At 35.2% G+C, this 15,639-nt stretch overlaps 1 non-coding gene across 1 annotated transcript; it reads right to left on the bottom strand.

The window, feature by feature from the left end:
- Positions 1 to 9,747: 9,747 nt before the first annotated feature.
- Positions 9,748 to 9,854, bottom strand: LOC145565789 (small nucleolar RNA R71). Its single transcript, XR_014095165.1, has one exon. It is a non-coding gene; the product is annotated as a small nucleolar RNA R71 (small nucleolar RNA).
- Positions 9,855 to 15,639: the final 5,785 nt, after the last annotated feature.

The raw sequence follows: 15,639 nt of genomic DNA, 5'->3' as shown, positions 1-15,639 counted from the left end.
TCTATGATTATTGTAAGTGTAAAATATTCATTTACATTTATATAGTCATTGGTGCTCTAGCTTGATATATAGATTTGGCATGTAAAACTTGACCCAAGCAAATGTAATATGTAATTATAAAAGACCATGATAGACTTGAAATCATAAAAATACCCTTTCATACTAGTTGTTGGAGTAGTCGTAACGCCCCCCCCCCCCAAAAAAAAAAAAAATTTATGAAATTGAACGGGAAGCTTAGAACGTGTAATTTTTACAGTTGGAGAGGTACGGAAATTTTATGTAGAACTACCCTAAAGATAGGGTGTTTTGTGAACAACGAACTACTCCTTTTTTTAATATTGTTTAGAACTACCCATAAGAAGGTAAAATCTTGTATAACACTACCCATAAACGGTTCCCGTCCAATTTAGTTATTTGTGGGGCCCACTCCTACGTTTCCACTCAATTCTCTCCTCTTTCATTTACTTTATATTGGGTTTCGTGATGTCCGACATCAAGCAGAACAAAACCCTCCCAAAATCCGCACACAAATTATAGTAACTAAACCAAAATATTAATTAATAATCACATAATTTATTAACTAAGAGAGAGAAAGAGGAAAGAAGTTTATACCTTTGATGCGTGCTTTGCTATTTCTTAGAGCTCTTACTTGAAAGTGTAGAGCTTCGCAAACGCGCAAGCCTCCAACGGCTCTCACCCTCGGAACCCGACCTGAACGACCCCTACCTCGAAGCTTAGTCGGGGCTAAAACAAAAGTACTTAGAGTATCAGAACGAAAGTGTTCTCACTTATGGAGATCCTTTCAAGTTCACAACTCAAGTGCCCTTTCCCAAAGCCAAGTGATTGGTATTCATAGGGAAAGGAGCCCCTTGAATTCCACTCTCCTATCAATGTGGGAGAGTTAGTAAAAGGCATTTTACAATTTAATTTAATTCAAAAATAAAACTTATAAGCAAATGAATCAATAAACAACAAGTGTCAAGTGGTAAGCAAGGGGTTAGGTGAGGACCACAAGGGGAGGACCACCCACCCCTTACTCCCCAACCCACACACAAACCGGCTCCCACACACGCGGCTAATACCCGCGCGCATTTAGGCGTTGTCAGCCTTGGGCAACAAGGCTACCTCGTTGGCGGCCTGGCCCCTACGTTAGGCCTGCTAGCTGGCTCGTGCGCGCAAGACTTGCACCAGCCCACAATAGCGAGCCTCGCGAACGTGGGCTGCTATGCGCTGCTGGGCGCTGCACACTAGTAAGCCCGCCTAGCATGTCGCGACCATGCGCAAGGCCCAGCTAGCTCTCGCGTGCTGTGTTTCTTGCGATGGTGAGGCTAGAGCTTGTCGCTTTCCTAGCATGCGTAGCCAGCTATACTGGCCTTACGATGAGCACAAGGCACGCTCGGCCATGCTAGGTATGTTGAGCTTGCGGCCAAGCCTTGCCTTGTGGCATTGGCTACGACTAGCTATATTGCCCTAGCCATCGAATTGCCCGGGGCATTCCGAGGCTAGGGATATATTTGTAAGTTGATGTTTACTTGATTTCTCGTCAAGTCAATTCCTAAATTCGAATCAACTTATGACGCTCGGTTTCGACGCTCTAAGCTCGACATCCGACATCTATGTTCGTAATACTCTAATGACTCATTTAATCCTTCGGATTAATTCGTCATTTTGGTTCAATTACTCGATTGGGTGTGACCCGAAGAGTTCAATCAAGATTAAGCTATAATATTAATTATGCATTAATATAACTGATCAGAAGCGGCCTCCAGCTACGGATTCTGATCGCTTGACCTCACTAAACAATTAGCTTTCTATTAATTTCGAACCCTCTATTGGAATAATACTCTTGTTTGAAGGACACCATACACTTTCCCTCAAAACTCATCTAAAAAACCAAAAAAAATTGGAGCAATCCAACACAATTTCTTACTTAATTAGGTAATGTTTAAAGCTATTGTTAATTTAATTTTTGGTCTATTTAATTGGTTTAGGGTTTTAAATTTACTTCATTTAACATAGTTAGGGGTTCTGTTTAGGGTTTAGGGCTTCAATTCAATTTGAGGATTTTAAATTTTAGGGTTTAGGGCTTTGAATTAAATTAGGGATTTTGCTTATTTTATCAATTAAACAAAATTTTAAAAAATGGGTAGTTTTTCATAAATCAGCCTATCTTTTGGGTAGTTCTACATAAAATTTCCATGAGGTATTGATTAGAATGTATACAATTTGCTTAAAGGTCTGGGGTGTGTATGTAATCTTTAAACACCGATATTGGTTTTAATGTATAATTAGGTAAAGTGCATGATTATGTTTTTCTATATGAAGGCGGAACATCTCTCCATTTTATGCTTCGGACGGCCTCTGCTGCTACCCATTTGAGGAAGTAGTCAACTGCTACTGTAGGCGTCATTTGAAGTGCGCCTACGTAAGCATGTGGTGAATATGCTTGGCACTTACAGGAAGTGGGAATTGACATATACAATTAGGGACAACGATTAAGGACAAGGAAAGTAGGGAGCCGCCAACAAGTTTTTAAGGAACTTGTAAACCGTTTACGGATCATTAAAGGAAACCACGAATAAGGGACAACGATAGGCAACAACGATTGACCCGTGAAGGTTACACCCCATTCATAATTTATGATATTACTAACTCCATATGGTTTGGAACCATGAAAGGAGGATCGAGGATGTTGCTACGAAGTGAGTCATGGAGTCACATTCGCCCGTATTGGCCTCTACTCGATTCTTATTGTGAAAAGTGATTCCTGCGATCTCAAAGGCATGCAAACAAAGATTCAATTTTCTCCAAACTATAATTACCCTAAATTGGTTAAATATTAATGCACACATATAATTCTAAAATATCGTGATCACTTGATTAAACAACAAGATTAAAATGGAACCTAAACCGTCATTCAAATGATCTTACTAGGAGTGATTTTCAATTATGTATTCCCTTTAAACATGCAATATGATGATCAACAATAACAGTAAAATTAACATCAGTATTGGAAGCAATTTAACTATAATATCGTTAGTAAAATCAAATCATAATAAACCTAATCCTGATACTAGCAATATAAAATAAAATAAGTAATTGAATTAATTAATTACTCACATTCCGCGCGTTCCTTTAAATTGCTACATCATGAATAAATTGTTAGTAACTTCAATAAAAATAAGGAAAAATTAGAAAAAAATAGTCCCAACTTTCATCAATTTTGGTAGAATAATTCAAATTTTCAATTATTTTGGAATAATCTGAAATTTAAGGGGTCTTCTATTTCTTCAATCCCAAACCGGTCAACAAAAGTCAATGACTTGTTATAACATATTATGTGCCATGTGTCGAGTTGCAATTGGTCTAATAAAAAAAAGAAAAAAATAATAATTAAAAAAAAAACAGAAAACCCTTAATCCCCTATCTGACCACCGTAACACCCACCACCACCACCACCACCTCCCACCGCCGGCTGTGCCTACTAATGAGTCTATTTTATATATATTTTCATTCCCCGTCCCACGCATATTTATGCTTATTTGAGCTCTATGGAGCTATTTTTATTACTAATATACATTTTCTAGTGTTTTTGTAGAGTTGGTATTATTTTGTAGAAATTTTCAAAATTATGTCAATTCCCGAGCTTATTGAGCCACTACAAAGACATTGCAGTTTGATCGTATTTATGACTGTTTATATGAAGCTCAAGACCAAGCTAATTAAATTTGGTTCAGTAATTAAGGGCTCGGTTCGTTTGGTGTACTAATTTTGTTACAAGTCCAAGATAAATTAAGAAGAAGAAATTTTCAGCGTAAGTGAAAAAGGCCCAATTCAAAGATGTTGCTGGGCGTGTGGATTAGCGGGCCCGATCAGAGGAGTTTGCTGCAAGTTTAGTAAAGTCGGTGGATTTGTTTTCCTATGTGGGCTTTGTTTTCCTTGGAGTTTGTTTAGTAGTGGGACTTGTTTAGCTTAGAATTTCTTTTTATAAATAGGGGTAGTAGTAGTACGTATTAGCACTAGTACAAAACTAACCTCAAGTAACACCCAAAATGTGTTATATAAAGTGGTAAAAGTGTTATTATAGACAATAGGTAACACTTTATTGGGTGATACTTCCGCCCATGTTACCTAAGGTTTTATGTAACACTTTAGGTAATGTATGGTAACACTTTCAAAAGTGTTACTATGAACCCTCTTATATAACACGTTTTATATTATTAATATTATTTTTAAAGTGTTACTTTTTATTTCTTATGTAACACTTACTTATATTTAGTAACATTTTTCAATCATATAGTATCACTTTGTCTAACATTATGTATCACATTTTCGAATTAATGTAACACTTTTTTGATTATTATGTAACATTTTTCAATCGTTTTTTGACATGTAGTAGCACTTTAATCGACTTTATGTATCACTTTTTACACTAATGTAACACCAGCAGTAGCAGAAGTCGGCAACAGACAACAGTGGCAGCAAAAAAACAACAGTGATAGCAAAAATCAGTAGCAAAACAGCAATAGCAACAACAAAACAGCAGTAGCAGTGGTAAAGCAGCAACAAACTTTCTCATAATTTGCCATCTAGATCTTGCTTCCTACAAAAAAGAACATGAAGAAGCTCTTTAAGTACCCTAATAGGCAGTGTAACTTAAATCACTAACTGGTGTGAATGCTGAGTGGTGTTACATTTGAAGTCCAACTAATCAATAAAGACTAAGAAAGCATAACTAGTAAAAAGAAAATATTATTAAATTATTAGTAATCTGATACAAAGAAGCTCTTTAAGTACTTTTAATATCTTTTTCTTGTTCTGTTGAATTGTTTTTAAGCCTTACACTGGACAGGTCCAACTAGTGAACAAAAGCAAGGACTCATGTCATCAAATGAAGCATTATGCTATGGAATCTTTACATTTTGATTTTCTACCAACAATACCAGTGTTCTAATTTACATAAAACAAGTACGAACTAGACTTAAAATAAGTAGAAGGTAGCTGAGCAAGGTTATGATACTTCCATCCTATTAAATTTCTTAAAGCTATGTGAGATTCATACCTGAATACTAGAGTGTTCAGACCTGTTTGCATCTTAATGGATTACCTAATTGTGACAATGCAACATAGATGATCATTATTCTTCTATAATTTCTTTGGGTCCTTCTTATCTTGATTTTCATCTCAATTATTCAAATGTAATGATCAAGTCAAAACAAAAGAAATCTTACACGCTGGATACATCAGACCTACCAAGTAGAACCTACACACGAAAAAATCCAAGACATGAGGCAATCAACTGGTGTAGCCTACAGCTAACATAAACAAAAAAAGTTCATAGCTCTTGAAATTAGGTACTGCACATCAATAAGAAAAGAGTAAGCTTGAATGGTTTATTAATTACAAGTGTAGTCACCAAGGAGTGTAATACAAAGTCAACATGCAAAATATAGGTTAGTAAGATTAATCACCATGCGAATAATTAACCAAAGAATAAATAATAAATTAAGGTCTTGTAACTCATTACCTCAAGATTTTGGCTATTCTCTTTGATTAATTACAAGAAGAATATAAATGAGTGAATGGTGGGAGAGGAATTACCTTGGTTTTATTGCATTAGTTAGTGATCCCCCAAAATAACAATAATCAAATTCCGGATGTCGGAAAAAACATAAAGCAACTCAAATTAAAGACTACAAAGTGAACAAGGAGTAATTATAATTAGCTCTTACTTGGATGACATGAACATGAGTTAATTAAAATAAGAAAATGCACAAATTTGGTACTAATTACCTTGGCCACTAGCAATCAATTGATCTACAATTAGCAACAACAGGGACACACTTGATAAACTAAATCAAAATACATCCCAAATTAGCTCATCAAGTTAAATAGTGAATGTAATGGCTGATCAATTCAGTATATAATTTAAACTTTCCGGAGTCTAAAAAAACCCCACAGTAGAGATGGTGCCAAGTTATAAGAAACAAAGTATAGATTCTAAATAATACAGAGTACTGAATATTGTCATGACTTGGTTTGTAGTAAAGTAAGGAAAAGTAGGAAAAGGAATATGAGTTTGCAAGTAGCTCTCAATCTAAATACAACACCTAGAGTAGTTTCTTATCATCCTAGTTAGAGAACGAGATTTAAAGTCTCGAAATTACATTTCTAATTAAACCCATTAGCAAAATTAAAATGAGAGCAAAAAGTTAATAAAATCAAATTACAAATGGAATAATTTTAGCTCTTTAGTTAGCTAATTAAAAAAAACCAAGGATGATGCATAGGTTAGCTGCTAATTACACAATGACATTCATATAGATAATAACCAAACACTTGAAATCCCACAATAGACACAGACACAAACACTAACACAAATTTGAACTATAAAGACATTGGCATAGACAAGTTTCAAGAGGTCTAGAAGTACATTTTCTCACCTTTTAGCAATAAGAAATTCAGAAACAAAAGGTTTGACAATAAAAAGGGAATAACTTACGAGAATAATCTACAATCAGAAATTCCAAGTTTCGTGCAACCAATTGTTATATGTGTATGCATTGAAAGAATTACAAAAACTAGTATAATTGTGCTGCCATTCCATCTTACTGTGCCTTTTTGTTTAGCTTCCAATGAATTTGAAATGAAATTACCTAAATACTTCAAGCATTGGAAGCCCTATTATCGTTGCTAAACTCCACTTCACGAGGAAGACTGCTCCAGCCCCATCCCTCACCTAGCTATGTTCACATGTGATGCGGGCAATTTTGGAGTTTACCTATTCATAAATAAAAGCATAACACTCCAATATGTAAAATAGAAGCTTAAAAATCATAATTATTTGTATAATATAGATAAAAGACGAACCGGGGCTCACTAGTACGCGCACGCTGTCATTAGTGTCGTTGTTATCTAAGGATTGAACAAGAAGTTTGCTAAGCGTGAAATTGCTTATTACTAACACATAATGAAATTTACAATTAGATAAGTTGAAATCATATAGAATAAAATTAAAAAAAATGAAAGAAATACTGTAATCGAAAAATATAATGAAACCAAAACCATAGAATTTGGGGCGAAAAAAAATATTCTACTTAACTCATGTTGAACAAAATATATCCGAGTTAGAAACTAAATTATACCTCACTAACTATAGTGATTCAATCTAATTTGAACTGTAAATTTAAGAATTCGTGAGGATGAGCCCATGAGATAGTGCGAGACTGCGAGTGGCTGCGTGAGGCTGAGGGTCTTACTTCTAAAGACTGCTCTGTTCTTTAGTTTAAATTGAATCATGACTTCTTAGAAGCGTCTTTTATCATAAGTACTAAATGCAGTATAAAATAACCTAAGTGCAGAATTAAAAAAAAAAGCACTTAAATGTTCTAAAGACTATATTATCCTTTTATATGCCTAAACTGATTTCATTCTCCCTTATTACTAAGAACTAAGAAGTTCACTCCCTCCTCCTATTGTTCAATCTCCATTATCAAAGTTTCATCTTTTGGTATTTTGTTAAATAGAAGATGCAAAATATAACTTTTTTATGGCAGAGGAAAGAGAAGGCAGATAAGTAATCCTCAAACTCAGTAGACATGGGATGTTTTATGCATCATACTCTACAAGTTATAAAAAGTAAAGCCTCGGAACATAAATCCGAGAGGTGGTAGAGGGCCCAGGAAATTAACTCCGGGAGGTGGTAGAGGGTCCCGGATCTTATTACGGCGATGAAGGGACTCGGAAATATTTTACAAACAGGTTGATATGGGTATCAAAAAGGTTTAGTGATACTGATAACATGGCTTCATCTAATAAGATTTAGGATGAAAAATGGTGGAAGACTATGGGCCTACGGAGTAAGAGATATGTTTACAATTGAAATGTTAAAAGTAATCAAATTGTTAATGGTGTAGGTTTAAAACAAGGGTAAGCTTGGAAAACTAAAATTTGACTAAACTTAATTTATACTGTTATGAAAAAAAAATATTCAAAAGAAATAGATATAAACATATAGAAAATGTGTTAGTCAATAATAAATGAAAGTGTTACTCTATGAAAAGTGTTACTCTAAAGTGTGACAAATTACAATGTGTTACATACAAGTGTTACCTATCATCTAAATGCTACAAAAGTGTTACTTAAATGTATGTTTGTTTCTTGACTTATAAAGTGTTACCACAAAGGCACAAAGTGTTACATTAGGCCAACTTTGTAGTAGTGTAGGGAGGTTACCTTATTACTTTTCTTTATCTCTTAGTTTAAGTTTTCCGTAACTTTGTTTCAGCTAGGATTTTAGTGGGAATCTTTTATGCTTTTTAGTTTTCTAAGTTGACTTCAGTTTTAATTTATTTATTTTTTGAGTTTTTAATTACACTACTTTTGAATTTCATTAGTTAGATATATTTAGCTGTAGAATTATTGTTTCCGTTCAACTTCGTCACTTTGTAGTTTCTTCAGATTTAGTTTTACTCTAATTTCTTTGTTTGATTTAGTTTATTTTTATTTATTGCTTTTATATTAGTTTTAATATTATTGCTTTTAATCATGCTTAATTTAATTGCTTTCTTTAGTTTAGATTTAATTGTGTGTGACTAGTTTAATTCTAGGGTTCTTGGGGATCCATGATTAATATAAAGGGATGATTTATTATTATTGATTGTCAATGTTTTTTTTTTCTTTCGTTAATTTCCCATTGATTGATTTAATGCGATGCAATTAAATTAGCGCTGGTTTAATTGTATGAGTTATGCAATATTAATTCGAGATTCGAGAGATGAGAATTAATATTAAGGCTTAGTTTCCATAGGCAGGTTAATTTATAAATGGTTAAGTCAAGATTCGAGAGATGCGATTTAATTATCGATAGATTAATTCTGTGATTCTAATACGTAGCGAAAGCCCTTTAAAATCTGGTTAATTTTTGCATTGATAATTGATTGTTATGTTTTATCCCGGAGTATCAATAATTGGTGAACCGATGACCCTAGATCTTCTTATTATTGCTTATTCCCTTAGTTTAATTATTTTCGTAGTATACTTCTCACAATTCTTCCTCTTTTCTTGATAATTTAGATTATAATAATTTATTAGGAATAAAAGAACATTGTTTCCTTGTGGATTCGACCCTTCTTCCCTATCTATTTTAATTAGTGGTTTTAGGAATTACTTTTGATTAGGTGATACGACTTTAGCCTGTCAAAATTTGGCGCCGTTGCCGGGGAAACGATTTTATTTTTATTTCTGATTAATTTGTAGTCTAGATTATTTTCTCCTGTCTCAGGGAACTCAAGTTCTTTGGGATAGTTTCTCATATTTATTTGTTTAGTACAAATCAAGAATCAAAGATGACTGCACCACCACCACCTCCTTCTTTTTCGCAAGCTTAGCGATTATTCGCAGCCATCCCTAACAGATTTTCCATATCTTGCTCCTACACCTAATCTCAATGGAGTGCAATTTGTGATTAAACCCCAGTTCATTACTATGATCGAAAGGAATCAATTTAGCGAAGCTAAGGGTGAAGATCCAAATCTTCATATTTTGGATTTCTACCAATATTGCAACACTATTAGGCAAACTGGGGTCACTCTAGACCAAATCAGGGAGAATCTTTTTCCTTTTTCTTTGTGTGGTAAAGCTAAATTATGGTATAATAGATTGAATAGAACTGCACTTGGTATTACTGACTGGGATACTCTTGCTTTGAATTTCTATAATAAATATTACCCTATAGAGAGGACAGCTTTGTTAAGGAGTTCAATCCTAAATTTTGCCCAAGAAGCTGATGAAAGTTTATATGAAGCTTGGGAAAGATTTAAGGATTCGCAGAGAGAATGTCCCCATCATAAACTAGCGTAGTGGCAGATAATCCAAGCCTTCAACAATGGGCTTGGATATAATTTAAGAATGATTTTGGACTCTGAAGCTAACGGGAGATTTATGAATTTAGATGAAAATATAGCGAGAAATGTTATCGAAGAGATGGCTATTCATAATTCCTAATATGGGAATCCTAGAGGATTTTCAAACAAGGGAAAACACCAAGTCAATTCTATATCCTTTTTGCAGACACAATTGACTTCTATTAGCCAGAAACTAGACAATATTAATTATTCTAATTCATCTTCTATTACTAATGTTTCTGCTATTGGTACTAACTTTGCAATATTTTGTGAAAATTGTGGTCTTGTAGGTCATTGGGCGCAGGACTGTAGGAGTTCACTTGAGAAGATTAATGCTTTTCAAACCTATAAGAAAATTAGTCCATATTCTAACACCTACAATACAGGGTTGAAAAATAACCAAAATATGTCGTACAATAGTACGAATGTGCTTAACCCTCCACCACAAGTACAACAACCACAGTAGAGGTATTACTAACCTCCGCATTAGAGACCACAATAGGTTGTTACTCCTCCATTTGATTCTGGCCTATCAGAAATCAAAACGATGTTAGCCAATATGCAGAAGCAGATGCGAAGTAGAGATGCACAAATTGATTCGATCCTAGCTCATAATAAAATTATAGATAATCAAATTGCACAGATATCCTCTACTCTGCAAACCCTCCAGCAGGGAGCCCTACCATCACATCCATTACAACCAACAGAATACGCAAATGCAATTACCCTGAGGTGTGGTTCATACTATGATGGGCCTCCTATACCCAAAGATGATGAACCTGTAACAACAAAAATTGCTAATCTTGATTCTGTTAAATAAAACAATGTTGTTACTAGCCCTGCAGGGCTCTAGGGTGAAACTAACTTTTCTAATAATTCTTTACTGGGTAAACCCCAGGAAAGGAGTGGAGATGTGCAGGGTCTTGCTATTAAACTTCCATTCCCTAATAGACATTTAAAGAGTAAGTTGGATAAGCAATTTGGTAAGTTTCTGGAGGTCGTGAAGAATTTGCAGGTTAAAGTTCCTATCACAGATTTAATTACTCAAGTTCCTGCATATTCTAAATTTATGAAAGAAATTTTGACAAGAAAAAGATCTATTAGTGAGGTGAACACAGTTGCTTTTACTGCGGAATGTAGTGCTATATTACAGAATAAATCTCCATCTAAACTAAAAGATCTGGGTAGTTTTTATAGCTATTTCATGTCATATTGTTAATCTGATGATTGAAAAAGCATTATGTGATTTGGGTGCTAGTGTAAGTGTTATGCCATTATCTGTGAGCTCTAAATTAAATATGGGTAAATTTAAAACTACCAATATTACTCTACAAATGGCCGACCGTTCTGTTAAATACACTTTAGGTGTTTTAGAGGATGTTCCCGTTAGCATAGGTAAATTTTATATACCTATTGATTTTGTTGTTCTTGATATGGAGGAAGATTTGCAAATTCCGATTATTTTAGGTAGACCATTTCTTCATACTGCAAGGGCAATAATAGATGTGAAAAGTGGTAAACTTACATTATGTGTAGGGGATGATAATATTACTTTTAATCTAAATAATGTTGATCCGTGGCATTTATGGCACCTTTAGGCTATGTTTTCTTTATATTTCTATGCTCCTTTGTAGTCTTTTATGTCGTGTTTTTAGAGAATAATGCTCGATTTGCGTGTTTTTGTGTTAGTTTAGAGAAATGCATGCTTTTAATGGTTTTCTTATCATTTTATTCATTTCTCGGCTATTTCTCTTGCTTCTCCGTTTCTTTGTCTTGTTTTGTAGGTACGTCGCGGGCTATATGCATGGGAATTGAAAATAGCACCCACTAGGATCAATATGCACTTTTCGGAATTGAATTTGAGTTTGAAACAAAGGAAAACGAAGGATTGCAAAGTATCAAATAGGACCTTTGTGCATTGTTTTAGTCATATCTCAAGTTCTAAAGATCGGATTAGGGTGATTCAAGTTGCGTTGGAAACAAGACTTGAAGAGCTTTCCAATGAAAGGTCGCACGTCTTCATACAATTCTTAGATCAGAAGTTACAGCTTTCTGAAGTTGGCCCAGGAAAACTGCCGCGGGCGCGGGCTACAGTACCCGCGGGTGCGGGGTTGCTGCTGCTCCAAAACCGCCGTATTTGGGCAGTAAGCACCCGCGGTTGTCCCGAGGGCTCCCCCAGGGCGCGGGCCTTGGCCCCGCGGAAGCGGGCTTGGGCCGCGGGCGCCGCTATCGGGGTGTCCGTTCCCCTCCGCGGGCGCGGGTTTCCGGGTCTTTTACGATTTTTAAGCTTCTTTTCTCCTTTTGTTTATATAGTTTTTGGTTTCCTTTATTCTTGATTCATGTAATTCTTTAGTTTTAGAATAGTTTTCTCTCTCTTAGGTTGAGAGCTTCTCTCTATAGATTAGGCTAGTTTAGGAGTTGTTTTACAGAGAGAAAGTGAAGAATTTCAATGGTGATTAAGAGATTGAAGATGCAAGTGTGACAATTGTGTTGGAGATCTTCTTAATTATCAATGAGCATTTCTAAACTCTATCTCATTCAATTGCTTTGTTTAATTTGATGTTTGTTTGGTTTGATTTTGATATTTGATGTTTGATTAGAGTAATTGTTCTTGATATTTTGTTGATTCTTGTTCTCTATAGTTGATAGTAGATTTGATGATGATGTTTCTTGAGTAGTTTACTTGCTAGGGTTTGGGTAAACATGTGTGATTGATGAATTGAGGTTGATTTGGGAATTTGAGTAGTTCTTGTGTTGTGATTAAATTGATTCATAGAGGTTTGCATGTTGCTTAGTTGATTGGAATATCTAACCATGATTGCTAGCATTGATTGCATGATTGAATTGATTGACTTGGCCACTTGATATTGATTTGATCATAATTGGTTGAGTATTTGATTATGTTTCTTCCTATTTTTTAACACTAGAGAAATCTATGTTAGAAAGTATGAAGATGATTAGTTGAATGCTCCTAATTGCTCCTACTATTTGTCTTTGCATTTCTTGGATTGCTTGACTCCCTAATTAGCTTGATTATCATGAATGCATGTTGATCCCCACTCCCTAGTGTTTTATTTGTTTGCTTGGTTTAGGAAGTAGAATAGCACTACCTTTCACCTTAGACTTCGACCTAGCTTAGGCGTAAATTAGAAATACTTGAACATAACCGTTCCTAGTGGTTCGACCCTTGACTTACCTTTATACTTGTATTTAGGTAGTTGAGTGATTATAAATTTGTTTGATCGTAGGGATGATTAGTTTAACGACCTAGTTTTCCCCACGTCAAAATGGCGCCGTTGCCGGGGAACGGTGTCTATGTTTGAGTGTTTTTGATTGCTTGAGTCTAGGTCTTTGTTTATACTTTTATTTTATTTCTTTTTGTTTGCATTGTAAAAAATGGCATGTCTCTCATTTCCTCAATTTGACAATGAGCTATTTTGTGAATATTTTAATAGACTAGAGGGATTTCTTGATTGTAATTGTTGTAATATTTGGGAGGCTTGTGAGATTTGTTATTTTGGTTTGAATGAGCAAACTAGGGATGAAGTTGAATGCATGTATAATGGTGAATTTAGAGCATTGTCAATTGATGATGCTTGGGATTTTTATGTTTGGTTTGCTAGGGATGTCTATAATAGGGACAATCATGTTCCTAATATTGATGTGCAATGTCTTGATTCTTCTAATGTTAGCATGATTTCCCATGATTTGTCACATGATCCCATTAGTGAACCTAGAACGCATGATTTCAACTCTATTTCCCCTTTTGTTCAAGATGATGAGGTGCATGCTCAAGTTGATGCTAATGGTGTGTTTCAATATTCTTCATTATTTACCATGCCTTCTTGTGATGTGCTTCGTTCCCTTGATGATGAATCTCATGTCCTTGATTGTGCCCCCGCTCCCCAATGTGATGTATATGCTCATGATCTTAATGTTGATTCTTCCAATCTTGGTTGTACTTCTTCTTCCCTTGTTGAGCCTCAACCTTCTACATCTTTTGAATCTCTTGTTGATATATTTGTGTCTTAAATTAGGCACATTGAGCTTGATGATGATCTTGGGACTAGTAAGGAGATGATTCTTCAATCTATGAGAGGTCAATTAGAGATAATAAAAAAGAATGAGGAGCGTCTTGAGGAGGGAAAGAGAAGAAAAGATGAGTTAGAAAGCCAATTGTCATCCTTGATGCTTATTTGTGAAAAATCCCAATTTAGTGTGTGTGTTGAGGATGATGAAGATCATTTTGAACAACCAAGAGTGTGTGAGGATCTTATTGTTGAGCATAGGAGTGAAGGAAAGGGAGTTGAGAGTGATGATGATTATGATGATTTTGTGAATCTAACCTCTTCCTTGGTTGATTATGATGAGCCTCAAGTGTATGAATGTGACTCTGCTATCCATGAGTGTTTGGACTTGTTTGAGGTTATGTCCAATGTGTTTATTGAGAGTCAAATGAAAACCCATAGCCTTTTAAGTGAGTTCATTGAGGATGCTTCATGGGAGAGAGATGATTTTGAGTTATATTTGCACATTCATGCACGGTTTTGAGGACTTGGGTTTTGAGTTTGTGGAAGGAAAAGTTGTTTATTGTGGTTCAAAGAAGGATGAGGTTGATTCCTTTGGAGTTTTTGAGCTTGAGGGAGATGTTGATTGTGAGAGGACTTCATTTGAGGACTCTATGATTGATTTTCATGCCCTCATTGGCGATGTGAGACTTTGTGTTGAGGGAGTCGCGAACCCTTTGCCTATTTCTCATACCCCTTTTTCTCAAAGGTTTGACCACATCCCCTATTGCCCTATTTTTCTCCCTTCCTTTGTTGATAAGCCTATTGGGGACTCCCTTGTCTATGATGATCTTAATGTCCCTCATTCGTCTATTGTTGAGGAAAAGGGTGATGGTGCTACGCAAAAATATTTTAGTGAGGAGGATTTGCCTTTTTCTTTTTCTTTCCATTCTTTTTTTCCCCCTTCTTCTTCTTCTTCTTATTTTCTTGTTTTTCCTTTTGATCCTTCTTCTTCTTTCTTTTGGCACCTCCCTGGTCACTTGCGTGCAATGATCTTGTTGCACGTTTTTCTTCCATCATTTGCCTACAATCTCTCTTATGAAATGTGTAGTAGTGCATTTGACAAGCTCTTGCGTGCGTTGAATTATTATTTTACTAGAGCGGTCAAGCTTGGACCTTAAGCAAGCCTTTCTCGGGAAGTAACCCGTGTTTTATATTAGATTTTCCTTTTCTTTTTAGAATAGATTTTCTCTCATGGAAATTTTTGTGTGCCTTTTTGCTAGGTACATGACTTGATATACTTCGGTGCTTCGATTTGAATAAAGAATCAAGGAAGGTTGACTCCTATTTTTGCTAGCATATGGAAACAAGGTTCAATTCTTGAGAAATTAGCTTTGAAAGGTTAAATTGGGTCATTTGCGGGTATTTACCCCCACCTCAAATCCGGTAATATCTTTCCTTGCTCTTTCTCTATTTGTTGGAGACTTGTTAGACATATGTTGGTTTGTTGGATTGATCTCCTTGTTTTTCCCCTCCCATGGATTATATGATTTATGTTTGAGTGTAATGTCTCATTCAAGCTTGGGGGAGGGTATTCTATCATGTTTGGTGGGATGTTGATTCATGTATGCTATGCACCTTTGTATATGCTTTTCCATGTTTCTTATATTTTGAAAAACTCCAAAAAGATTTTTGTTTCTATCAAGGAAAATTTGCAATGTGTTTTG

The sequence above is a fragment of the Chenopodium album genome, chromosome 10, assembly GCF_948465745.1.
Source record: "Chenopodium album chromosome 10, dcCheAlbu1.1, whole genome shotgun sequence".
NCBI lineage: Eukaryota > Viridiplantae > Streptophyta > Magnoliopsida > Caryophyllales > Amaranthaceae > Chenopodium > Chenopodium album.
The sequence above is the reverse complement of the archived record's forward strand: the minus strand, read 5'-3'. Positions and strand labels throughout refer to the sequence as shown.